We start from the raw sequence: 10360 nt of genomic DNA, 5'->3' as shown, positions 1-10360 counted from the left end.
TGACACCAGCCAGTGATGATGCAGGAACTAGGGGAAGGTTTATCTTTGGAAAATTCCTGCTGAAATGCTGACATATTTCATGGGTGAAATATCAAGATGTCTGCAACTTTAATTTCAAATTGTTCACCAAAACATAAGACGCATTTACAATAATAAAAGTATGTGTGGCAACACATCAACAAATGTTAACTCTTGGTAAAACATATACAAATAAGCATTCCATCCTTTTAACTTTCTGTGTGTTTGAAAGCTCTTGGAATACCAGCATTTGGGAGGCTGAGACAGAAGAATCACAGTGAGAGGTCATCCTAGACTATATTGTGAGACCCTGTCTCAAAAATAATAATCTTGGGCTGGAGAGATGGCTTAGCGGTTAAGCGCTTGCCTGTGAAGCCTAAGGACCCCAGTTCGAGGCTCGGTTCCCCAGGTCCCACGTTAGCCAGATGCACAAGGGGGCGCACGCGTCTGGAGTTCGTTTGCAGAGGCTGGAGGCCCTGGCGCGCCCATTCTCTCTCTCCCTCTATCTGTCTTTCTCTCTGTGTCTGTCGCTCTTAAATAAATAAATTTAAAAAATATATTAAAAAAATAATAATAATCTTCAGAATAAAAATAAGGAAAATAAAGCCAGACATGGTGGTTCAGACATGTAATCACAACATTCAAGAGGCCAAAGTAGACAGATCACCATGAGTTTGAGGCCAGCTTGGGATACACAGTGAATTCCAGGTCAGTCAGGGCTAAACTGACACCCTGCCTGAAAAGCAAAAGATGAGGAAGATGGAAAACTTTTTTAGTGATCATTTGTGTTCCCTCACTCCTCCTACATTCTAACCCTAAATAAAGATAAAGAAGAGAGGCACTGGGCTGGAGAGATGGCTCAGCAGTTAAAGGCACTTGTTTGCAAAGCCTGATGGCCTGAGTTCAATTCCCTAGTATTCATGTAAAGTCAGATACACAAAGTGTCACATGCATGTGGAGTTTACAGTGGCAGAAGGTCCTGGCATGTCCGTATTAATTCTTTTTATTTCTCTCTGTCTCTTTCCTGCAAGCAAACAAATAAATAATTATATTTAAAAAAAAAAAAAAGAAGAGCCAGGCATGCTGATGCATGCCTTTAATCCCAGCACTCAGGAGGCAGAAGTAGGAGGATTGCCATGAGTTCGAGGCCACCCTGAGACTACAGAGTGATTTCCAAGTCAGCCTGAGCTAGAGTGAGACCCTACCTCAAGAAAAGCAAAAGAGAGAAAGAGAGAGAGAGGGAGAAGCATTGGTCTTTCAAGCAGCTTTGAGATAAAATTCACACACAGGTGCTGGAGAGATGGCTCAGCAGTTAAGGCATATGCCTGCAAGGCCTAATGACTGGGGTTCAGTTCCCCAGTAGCCACATAAAGCCAGATGCACAGAGTAACACATGCATCTGGAGTGCGTTTGCAGTGGCTGGAGGCCCTGCCACATCCATTCTGCCTCTCCTCACTCTCTCTCCCTCTCTGCTTGCAAATAAATAAATATTTTTAATTCACACGCCATACAATACACCTATTTAGTATGTACAGTTTTTGTTATATTTATGGTATTGTATAGCCATAACCAAAGTCAATTTGAGAGGGCTTTCTCATTATTCCCAAGTCTCCCTCCATGCCCCTCAGCCTTCATTCCACAGACTCCCCTCCAATTCTAGACCACCACTAATCTATTTTCTGCCTCTAGAAGATTTAATATGTACTGCCAACTCTCACAAAGCAACCCATGTCCTTCCCTGTTTGTTCACACTGGTTTCCTGCAGGAGGTGAGAGGGGGCTGGGCCCCTGGAGCACAGGGACTTCATAAGCCCGACTCCCTTCCAGCTGTACTAAAGGCTGCATGGGAGGAAAAAAAGCAGGTGCACCCTCAACAAAAGTGTGTCTGGATTCTGTGTTGGAGGGGCATATCTTGGTTTTGCTGGTTGAGGGCCCTGAAAGGGGCATCTCCATCTTCAGCCACCATTGTACACCCTGACATTTGCAGATGCAGAGTTTCCTGACCCCTGTTAAGTGGGAGTGGGAGGGAGGAAAGGTACTGGCTTTTCTTAAGAGTCCAGATCAGCTCTCACCTCTATGGACACCACCTGATATTCAGACAAACTTCTCTGATTTCCCCAATGGAATTGGCTGTAAAGCAACCTGAACACCCAGAAAAAGCAACTACTTCTCAATGAGGGAATCACTGCAAAGCTGTTTGTATGATTTTTTTGGTTTGTTTTTTGTTCGGTTTGGCTCATTTTCTGTTTGGGAGTTTGTTTTCTTTGAGACAAACTCTTACCATGTAGCCCAGGCTGGCTTTGAACTGGCAAGCCTCCTGTTGAAATTGCAAGTGTGAACCAGGGCACCTGGCTCAAGAACTGTCGTTGAGACCATCCAGTGATAGTGTAGCTCAGTTCCAGACATCCTAGAGTCCTTGTTTTGTTTACTTGTAAATTCTCAGAGAGGAACCATGTGAGCTAATATGTTCTTTGGGGAACTTTGTGGAGAAAGTTTTTTTCCAGAGTGTAAATTCCGAGTTCATGGATAAAAGAGGGATGTTTTGAGCTGGAGAAATGGCTTAGCAGTTAAGCGCTTGCCTATGAAGCCTAAGAACCCCGGTTCAAGGCTCGATTCCCCAGGACCCATGTAGTCCAGATGCACAAGGGGGCGCATGCGTCTGGAGTTCATTTGCAGTGGCTAGAAGCCCTGGCGCACCCATTCTCTCTCTCTCTCCCTCTCTCTCTCTCTGTCACTCTTAAATAAATAAATAAAAATGAACAAAAAATTATTTTTTAAAAAAAGAGGGATGTTTTAAAACTAATAATAGCATAACATAGTAGGACACTAAGGACTGCCTGAACCTGTTTAGGTCTGAGATATTTTGTGTTACCAAGTCAGCCCTAGCTTTTCAAACAAGCAAAAAGAGAGAGCACATAAGTTGTAGCCAAGCACTTGAATTTCACTTAAATCTTGCTCCCCACTGCATCCTTTTTATAGTATATTTGTATTATCAATTATTTAGCTTATTCCTTGGTCTATTTGCTATTTTAAAATAGGATTTTCTACCAGAGAAATAATATAAAGTCTGACTTGGTAAACACTTTGCTGCCCATCCAACTTCACTGGAACCACTACAAGTAAAATAGGAGTAAGTTTCCAAGCTCAACAATGCCTATAGGTCTGAGGGTAACCCTAGAATTTTCTATAGAAACTAAATATTTATGGGTGTTCAGGCTGAGGCGCTGAGGTACAAACCCAGAGAAGCCCTGTCCATACTCAACACTTAGGTTGAGGGGGCGGGGTATCTAGCTCTTTTCTTGACCTGTTGAATGGACCCCCCCCACCCCCAGCCCACATTTATTCTTCCCTTCCCTCAATAGCATCATTTTTCACCCTTAACAGCCACCTAAGGACAGTCATCTAGTGAACATAGTACCAGGGTAACTTGTAATAGTGAAGTCAAATGCTTGTGGTTTTCCCTGCAGTAGGGTAACATTTCTCATCTCTTATTTTCCCTGGCCAGAGGGAAGATGCCATTCAGGGAACCCCAGGTGTTTTGAAGATGAAAAGGAAGGTAGGGGGCCTGGCTCGGTGCTTATTAACCACAGAGAGAACTGGGTTCACTTCAAGAAAGAGTAAAATAATGGCAAGGAGAGACAGTGGCTCCTAATGAATTCCTGTGAGGAAAGTGTGAGGTGATCAGTTTGGGAGACATGCAGTGTGGAGACTGCCTTCTGCAGGAGGAAAGCAAAACAATTGTTTCCTATTATGACACAATATTTACTTGCTTTTCATGAAGCACACTGGCTAGCTAGATTTCACATCCCATGCCAGACTTCAGTGGCTGTCTTTAATTTAAATAAGGCCAAGGACATGTGACAGGAAAAATCTCGGCGTTCCCTCAGCCAGGTGAACCTCTCTAACGCCTGGTCCTGATCTCCCCCCATTGACTTCTATCTCAGGAGGCAGTAACCCACCCACCCCCAACCTCAGATGCCAACTATAGTGCAACTTTATGGGCCGCCTAGAAAATAAGTCAGCCTTCCAGACTGAGGTTAGGGGAAAAGCGAGAGTCAGGGAGTGAGAGCTCCTAGGAGCTGCCTCTAATCCTGGACAGGTGGCACCTTGGCACACATCCCCTGAAATCACTTTCTTCTTCCTGGACTGCAGAGAGCTGGTTGTCTTTCCCAGGAAGACTGACACCCCTCAATCTGGACTGGGGAGGGCACTGGGTGAAGGGGAGGAGCCTGGCGCTGAGGGCCAGAGGTCTATGACCTCCTGCGAAGTCGTGCTATCTGCCTGGGACCCGCGTATCTAGTGTAAACGCGGTTTCACACATAAATAACGTGCCACATCTGGCCCTTTGGTTTTATGGCGTCCTAGCGACCGAGCAATTTATAGATGGCGACCTTGTTAACCAGCAGCCGGGAACCGCAGAGCGCGAGGCACTGATGGGCACGGAGGAGGGGCGAGCGTGAGGAGACCCGGGGTCCCCAGATCTCCAGCACCGGGGGGTGACACCGAGGGAACCCACCTCACATTTGGTGGGGGGGAAAGGGGAGGAAGGGGACTTCGGCAGGTAGCAGGGCCCCCTCCCTCCAAAGCCGGCCATGTGGCAGCTGAAAGAGCCATCGAAGCCCAAGTGTGTTTGCGCTCATACCCAATTTATTACCGCTGAACATATGGCCAATATTTTGACTCACGTCAGTCGGGCAAGGAAAACAAACAGAGCGCGCAGCGCAGGGGAGCGGCCCCCTCGGCTGGGGCTGCGCGGCGGGCGAGCGGGCGGCCGCGGCCCGGGAGCCGGGAGGGTGGGGTGCGCGGCGGGCGGCGGGCGGCGGGCGGCGGGAGGGGGGGCGCTCGCCGGCCAGCCGCGCCGCAGCCCCGGAGGCCCGAGCTCTGCAGCCAGCGGCGGCCGGGATCCGCGCGCTCGCCGAGGCGGGGCGCCGCCGCTCGGTGGCCATCCAGGTGAGCCTCCGGCCCGCGCGGCTCCCGCGTGCGTCCTCCCCTAGCGCGGTCTAGCAGCGAGGGCGCGGCGGGGAAAACCCGGGGTCCTCTCGCGGCAGGCTGCCCGGCACCGACGGTCTCTTCTTCCGACCCCCCAGCCCGCACACCAAGCTCCGCCGCAGCCGGGGACGCTACCACCACCTGGACACCGTCCCCGCGCGGCAGCGAAGCGGAGAGGCGGGGTTCGAGGCACCGCAGTCACCCACGAGCTGTGCCGGCGGAGTTGGGAGTCAACTGCGTCCCCGCTGTTCCTCACTCGCCGGGTTCCCGACGTCCACGAACCCCTTAAGCGATGAAGGCCGAAAGCAGCAGGTGGGCAGATACCGGGTGTCTCCAGTCCTCCCGGGACTTGACCCCCCCCCCCAATCCCCCGGTCACCTGGGCAAGAGGCTCTCCGGGAAGGACAGCCTCCTTCTCCTCCTCCTCCTCCGCGGTGCATCTGCCTTCGGGAAAAGTTTTACCTGCCGCACCTTGAGGCCCGCGGAGGAGGCAAAGCCGAGCGGCCCTGGGTGGGGGAGGGAGGGGGCCTGGGCGGATGCGGAGGATCCAAAGCGGAGGGGGAAGGAGAGGCGCGGCGCCCACCCGCGCGCGCGCACACACAGCCCCGCGGACCCCGCGGCCCCGCCCGGGAGGGCCTGCGGCGGTGGGGGGGACGCAGCGGGAGGGGGCGTCCGGGTAGGTGGAGGACGAGATAAAGACGCGCCTGGACGTGCGGCGGGGCTCTCGCCGCCGCGCGGGGAGTGGGAGGCGGAGCGGGCGCTCGGAGCGCATCGCCGGCCTCCTCCCTACCGCGCCACGCCGGATGCTTGTCGGCTTCCCTGGCCAGTGTACGGAAAGGCCGACCGCTACCCCCACTTCGGAGGGGTAAGTCTCTTCCTCTTGCTCCTCGTGGGAGTCGCGATTAGGAATGGAAGTCGAGGCCAGAGTCCCAAGGAATTTGGAGGGGGCGCTTAGTGAGATAAGGGGGGACCTTCTTGGGCCACGACTGGGACGGGGAGCGGAGAAGAGCGGGAGGCTGGGTGGCCGGCCAAGACCAGCCAGGGCTGCAGGCTGGAGCAGTGCGCAGTGGTCGATGGGGAAGCGACCCAGGCCTGGAGTTTGGGGGATTAGTGTCGCCCCGGCTGTTCCTGGTGCCGGACAGTTCTCGTTTGCGACAGTAGAGACCGCCAGAGGCTTAGAAATGAACCTTGATGGGGCCTGTTGAAGTCAAGGTTTTGGAGGGGAGACCCCTCTGTTCACCCCTCTACTTCTCAGCCCCGGGAGAGACACGCTCTACAGGGAAGCTTTTTCTTGTGCTTCTCGCGCCTTCTCCACTTGGGTGACCCATGGAGTGGAAAGAGGGAGGCACTGCGTCCTGGAAAACCTTTGGTGCCCATATTGTAGAGATAAGAGACAGATGCCCAGACACACACACACTCTCTCTCTGGGTGTCCTGTGCCCCAGGGCCGCGTGGGTGCGTTCCTTGTCTTCCTCAGCCGGGCTGAGAGCTAGCTCGGCTTTCTTGCGCCGTGCAGCCTATGCGGTCTACCAATCTGCCTGGTCCCCATTGAAGTGCCTAATACTACAAACCCCTCATGAGAGGCCGCTTGCTCCCCAATGTCCTGTGGTAATGATTCTGTCACGTGTTGAGAAGTAAATTCAGATAAGAAAGTGCTTTCAGTGTCATGCTTCTCAGAGAAACCCAAATCTCCCGCACGGAAATCGCCTTTATCAGGGAAAGGTTGAGCTTGCTGGAAGAACGTTCCTAAAGGCAACAGTGAGGACGCATAATCTCATTGTAACATATTTAGTCATTAGAGCAGCGCGAACGAATAAAGCAAAGGGGTTCGCCCGCAGGGACGTGGCGTTTGGTTCCCCAATAAGCGATGATAATGGATTGGCTAGAACAGGCTCCTGTAGCCCGAGGGGGGAGCTTAAAGCTACGTTTTTAAAGAAAATATTGGAGGGAGGCCCGTTCTATTTTGTAGTCCGCCTGGAGCTACATTTCGTGTTCAATTTAACATCCATGAAAGTTAAACGGCTTTTCTCACCTCTTATTTTATTGGATGCATTTTCAAAGATCTCATTAAAGTGCATTTATCAAAGGCCTAACATATACCCTCGGGGTCTTATGCCCACACAATGAGGCTGATTAATAGAAAGAGAAATCCTAATTTCTATTACAATTTATATCCTCAGGAGATATTCACTCTTGTGGGGGGGGGGCAGATAATTGGTAAAGGGTTGAATACTTGGCCTTGAAAAAGAATAGGAAGCACCTCTCTTAGATGTCTGGCTTCTGCGCCTTCACTCTCCTCCTGGGGATCCCAGGTTCTAGGTCCGGAGATCAGTTCCATTCTTCACAGGGCGGGGATTAGAGGCCGAGCCTTTCCCACAAGATAACTGCAAGTCAATCCTTGGGTTAGGAAAACTTACTGACCTAGCACTTGCTTAGTTGGCTCTGTCTAGGTGAGAGGCATTCATCTGTCCTTCCCATCCTGCTATTTAAGAGTCAATGCCATGACAGGGACTGAAGAAAGAAAAACTGGCCTTAAGCTCAAACCTAACGTAGATTGTTTTCATTCATGCATTGCTCTTGTCCTGGCCCATCTGTCCTGAAGCTAATGGAGAAAGGGATGCTCGCCTGCCAGAGACCAGGCTTCCCTCACAGGCAGGGTAGGTTAACAGTGACCTCCATTTCCTGGCATTAGAGGCAAAAGGGGAGGCCAACTGAGGCTGAAACTGACCCCCTAGACAAGCCTGACCATGAAATCTGGATTCCTATCATATTGGGACAGCAGAGATGACACCCTGGCCTCCTACAGTCCCCACTCTCCCACATGAATCTCAAAACAGACACAGGCCCATTTTGGAAGTTGTCATTTTTTTTTTAAGTGATTTGCCTTTTATCACCCAGCTTAGGGACCAGAATGGTAGATATTTTCTTTCCCCATTGATTTCGAGTGTGTGCCACTCTCTGAGACTACAACCCGAGATAAAAATAAACCTTCCCACTCTCACAAAACCTTTGTGTGGGCGCCTATAATCCTTGCGGAGCAGGAAGGTGCGCTGGCTTTGTTTCGGGAGTGAATGAAGACAAATGCTTCCACCTTGGCACTAACCAGACAATAAACTAATCCACTTGAAGGTTGTTATCTGAGATGGGATGCGCGGGGAGCCCAAGAGTTCAACCACATACTGTACCAGCAGAGGAGTTTCTTTTCAGCCCCCTTTCATTCCAAAAGAAGAAAAAGAAAAAAAAATAATAAGAGAAATGAAGTCAAACAAATTAGTGTTTCCAAATAAAAGGAAAAGACCTTGTATTTTTAATGACTGGAAGCGCTTTGTGGGTGAAGAGGGCGAGGGGTGCACTAGGGCTGCAGTAGCTTAGGACCCCTCAAGGTCACCTACCCCCTTTGGAGCAGGCTCCCAAGATCCTCCCCCCTCCACTTTCTTCGCCCTTACTTCTGGAAGACACACCTACCCAGCAAGCTTTCTTCAGCCCACAAAGGGAAGACAAGAATTCAGACTCCCAAGAGGCCTTTAAAGCCCAGAACAGAGATGGGGGAGGGTCGGATGCCATCTGAGCTGGGCCACTTCATCCACAGACACGCGGAGGCCAGTATACGTGCGCCAAAGCCTCTCCCCACTTTACTGTTTTTCTTCCTTGCCTTATTTGCTCAAGTTTCGAACCACCCCAACCTAATCCCCCCCCTCCCGCCCACCCTCCGGAACGGCTTAAAGCCCCGGCCTGAGAGAGGCCCAGAACGCAGGTCGGAGGCCCCGAGCTCCTGCGCGCAGAAAAGGCGATCGTGTTTGAGCTACCTGGAAAGTAAACAGGTAAACACTGGGCCGACTTAGAGGGCCACTTGTCCTGGAGTGGGGCCACTTAGCCTGTGTACATTCACCTCCCCTCCTGGGCCTCCTGCGATTGTTCAGCTCGGTTGCTGCGCGCTCCTGCCGCGGGAGCCGGCGTTTCAGTTTGTCCGGGAACTCAGCAGCTGAAGCGGACCTCAAGAGGCGAGAAAAGCGACCTAGCCTCCAAGGAGAAAAAGTCTCTTCTCCTCGCCAGCCCACGACTCATCTTGTGCCCTCCTAAGAGCTGTTAGGAAATTTGTAGTGAACCTGGGTTCCCCAATGATGATGATGAAGACCGTGGGCGGCGCAGGGAGGGCCCGGCTGTTCTGGGGACACAGGTTGGAGTGTACAACTGTCCCAGACACTCGGGAATGCCAAACAGGTCTCCCCTGTAGCCCCAGGGCACACTAGGTGAAGAACTTCCAGAACCTACCTTAATTCACTCTTACCCCAAGTTTGTGGCTGGAGAAGGCCTCTTGAAGGGACTGTGGAGCTGCCTGTGGGCTGCAGCTGAGCCCCAAACCCAAAATCGAGGTAACCTAGTACAGTGTCATCTCCTGGCCTCAAGACAAAGAGAGAGAGAGATAGTTTACTAAAGAATTCTCCGTGGTGAGGCTAGTGCAAGTCCACTTAGTGTTGACACTTGGTGCAAGCACTTAGCGAAAGCTCCCATGCGCTGAACTGACAGGGTGGGGGCGGCGTGATCATTGGTGCCACACTCCCCCGAGGAAGAGGGGTCGCACGACGGGGCTCTTTTAGCCTGCTGGGTGTGTGCGCAGAGAAGGAGATCTCTGTATCTCGAAGGCCCCGACCAAGGCACGTTGTGAAAAACCTTTTGGGGAGTCTTCGGGATGCAATCACCTGTTTAATTTGGGAACAAGAGGTGCATTTGCCACAGGCCCACGAAATCGAGGAGACACCAGACTTTGCTCCGGGCCGGAGAACCTCTGCCACCAGCTGGGCCAAGGCGGGCTTCCTGGCGTCCGCTGACCGCTCCTGGGAGACTTATATTTTATGATCTTCCTCTAACAAGCCCAGTTTCTCCCCTTCAATTATGAGCCTCCCAATGGTCTCCCTTCGCCTTTTCAATTGCAAATGTTAACGCTTTAGAAGCGGGCTGGGAAACCGCAGGGGCCACGGAGGAATTGGGGGAAAATGGACTAGGGAGGTGCCTGGGGAGAAGAGCTGCACTGGGCATTAGTCTGCACTGGAAAGGCATTGAAGGCGAGACCGGAACCTGCTCCAGCTCCCGCCCTCTCAGCCTAGCTGGCCCAAGACCAAACAAGAAAATAATAATAATAATAAATATAATAATAATAATTATTATTATTAAATTATTATTATTATTATTCAAGAGCTTGGAGGGGGTGTGTGTACAGGAGGAAGACGTGCCCAGGTGCTGGGGGAAGGAAACCTGTGGATGGTCTGATTGAGGCCTAAGTACAAACCCTGGGGCCGCACCACCTCATAGAACTTGAGCTGAGGGCCTAGCTCAAGGCATCTATGACTCCCCTCAC

This window comes from Jaculus jaculus, chromosome 8, assembly GCF_020740685.1.
Source record: "Jaculus jaculus isolate mJacJac1 chromosome 8, mJacJac1.mat.Y.cur, whole genome shotgun sequence".
Taxonomy (NCBI): domain Eukaryota; kingdom Metazoa; phylum Chordata; class Mammalia; order Rodentia; family Dipodidae; genus Jaculus; species Jaculus jaculus.
Note: the sequence above shows the minus strand (reverse complement) of the source record.